The sequence below is a fragment of the Sturnira hondurensis genome, unplaced genomic scaffold, assembly GCF_014824575.4.
Source record: "Sturnira hondurensis isolate 20B ecotype Veracruz unplaced genomic scaffold, ASM1482457v3 Scaffold0020119, whole genome shotgun sequence".
Classification (NCBI taxonomy): Eukaryota; Metazoa; Chordata; class Mammalia; order Chiroptera; family Phyllostomidae; genus Sturnira; species Sturnira hondurensis.
Window position 1 is genome coordinate 697,833 of NW_028092750.1, and position 2,757 is coordinate 700,589.

Genomic DNA, 2,757 nt, shown 5'->3' on the forward strand with positions numbered 1-2,757 from the left:
ATCCTCTTGAGTTCTGCATCCCAATCATTCCCCCATAGGGAGGGGTTTCGGGGCCCTCAGGTGTGTCACCTCTCCCATAGCAGCAGCCTCTCTCTCCCTCTCCGCTTCCGCTCTGAGTCATCGCCCCTGGTGCGTCAGCTGCCACGCTATCTTCCCCATGCCTTCACAATCAATATTCTTTAAAGAGACATCTGCATTTATTTCCTACATTTCTTCACCTTCCATTCACTCTTTAACTCTTTAGACTCTGGCTTCCACTTCATTGAAATGACTCTGCACTAGGAGAAAATACCTCTTCTTGTTAAATCCAAAATTCTAATCTCATGTTATTGATCTGCACCACTTAGCGCCAATGAATGCCTGTCCTCCTTAAAAGATCGTCCATGGCAATGATTTTTCTTTCTATAAATGCTCCATCTCAGTCTCTACATTCCTTCCCATCCCTTAAACACCAGAGTTCCTCAGCTTTCTGTCCTTGCCCCTCTTTTCTTCTTGCTCTACCTATTCTTTGTTGGAAGCACCATGTACCCCCAGATTGTAATTCTTGTTTATGAGTTAATGCAAGGTGGGGACCCCCCCAAAACAACAGAATTATCTGTTGAGTGGGCCCCTTGTGGTATCATCTGGCATTGTTGTGAGAGGCTGCATTCGGCGTCAGTGAATTTTTGTGCAGACTCTTTCAACACGTTTGCTCACTTCATGAGGAGTGATTTACAAGTGCACCTTCCTACACCATGCTGAGTGTTCAGCAGTTTTTGACCAAAACGGCATGACCCCTGGGGCCCTACCCCTATTCACCTGATCTTACCACAAGTGACTTTTTTTGTTTGTTTCACCAGATGAAAAAGTCCCCAAAGGGAAATGTTTTGCTGATGTGGAAGAGGTGAAACAAATAAACAGCAGAAGCACAAAAAGGCATCAAAATTAACAAGATCAAAAACTGTTTTGAGCAGTGGAAAAAAACATCTCAATATGTGTCTTGCATCAAATGGAGAGTACATTGAAGGTGCCTGAAATTTAAATATATAAGAATAGATTCGGTGGTGGTCACTGAGCAGGTTGGACTTTTCTCTCATTCGTGCACCTCCCTCGGTTTCCTCAGCAAGCATGTCTGATAAACCTGATATGGCCGAGATTGAGAAATTCAATAAGTCAAAACTGAAGAAGACAGAAACTCACGAGAAAAATCCAACTGCCTTTCAAAGAAAGGATTGAACAGGAGAAGCAAGCAGGCGAATCATAATGAGGCCCGCACCACCAATATGCACTGTACACTGCACAAGCATTGCCTTCTTATTTTACTTCTTTCAGGTGTTTAACTTGGTAAGCTGCAAAGAGGTTGGATCAGTTTAAATGACTGTGCTGCCCCTTTTCACATCAGACCTACTGACAATGAAGGCCGCACCTGCCTCTCCCATCTGCCTCTCTAGCTTGCAGGGAAGGAAAAGAACTTGTATGTTGGTGAATGAAGAAGCTGGTGGGACGACAGTGAAATCTAGAGTAAAACCAAGCTGGTCCAAGGTGTCCTGCAGGCTGTAAAATCCAGTTTAATCAGAGTCCCATTCTTTTTGTTAAAATGATTTTAATTATTGGAATGCACAATTTTTTAAATGTGCAAATAAAAAGTTTTAAAACCTGAAAAGAAAAATATATATATACACACACAAATTTTTATAGATAAATTCTGGGGGCTTGGGGAGTCCCCGCTCATAACTCTAAAATTCTGTATTTTCCTTAAAAACTCTGCTAAGCTTCCCCCACATCCAACTTACATCCAACTGGATATTCCCACTGTGATATACTATAGCCACCATAGATATCCAAACATAACATACCCAAAACTGAACTCTTCAAACTCTTTCATTCTTCTCAAAGACACGGGTTCCTCTTCTGTGTTCCCAAACTCATTGAATGGCATCTCCATCCACCCAAAATACAGGCACCATCTCTGCCCCCTCTCTCCTCAGCCCTGTCAGCAAATAATAAGCATTAATTCCCCCTAAGTATCTCTCTAATTTGTCTGCTCACTCACATTCATGTACCTACTACCTTGGTTTGAAGCCCCTTCTGAAGAGCCTCCTAAACTCCCAGATTCTAGGAATACCCTGCCTCTGCCTCTAAACCCATTCCCTAACTTGAGGCCAGAAGACACTTTCCAGAGAGTAAATCTGATTCTGTCACTCCACTGTTTGCAAACCATCAAGGGCAACTCTGAGACATCAGGAAAAGATGCGTGCTGCCCGGTAAGTAATATGAGATGGTAGGTACCCTGGCCACCTCTCACTTTTCAGCCTCATCTCTTGCTAACCCATTTAGCCCCTATTCTTCCCCTCACTGTGAACTCCAGCCATGTAGGTTGTACGATTTCACACATTTATCCTGCTTCCTTGACCTTTGTTAATGTTGTGGATTAATCCTGCAATAATACTTTCTTAGTACTATTCTATCAGACAAAAGCACACAATACATATTTCCATGTCTGGCTAACTGCTATTCATCCTTTGGGACTCAGTGAAATTATCACTTCCTCCAAGAAGCCTTCTATGATTACCTAAGACTGAGTTAGGTATTCTCTCTCCTGTTTTCAAAGCACCTGGTATCTACTTCTTTACTAGAGAGTTTAAATTGCCTGTTGACATGGTCTCTTTCCCTCACTGGGCCATGTGCTCTTTGAGAGTCAGGTCAGTGTGTGCCTTCAAAGCTTATGACTACTGTACAGCACAGTGCCTGGCACATAATAGGCACCACATACTTGTT

At 42.8% G+C, this 2,757-nt stretch overlaps 1 pseudogene; it reads left to right on the forward strand.

Moving 5' to 3' along the window:
• The first annotated feature begins 1,017 nt into the window (after positions 1 to 1,017).
• Positions 1,018 to 1,551, forward strand: LOC118975130 (thymosin beta-4-like; annotated as a pseudogene).
• The last annotated feature ends 1,206 nt before the right edge of the window (positions 1,552 to 2,757 follow it).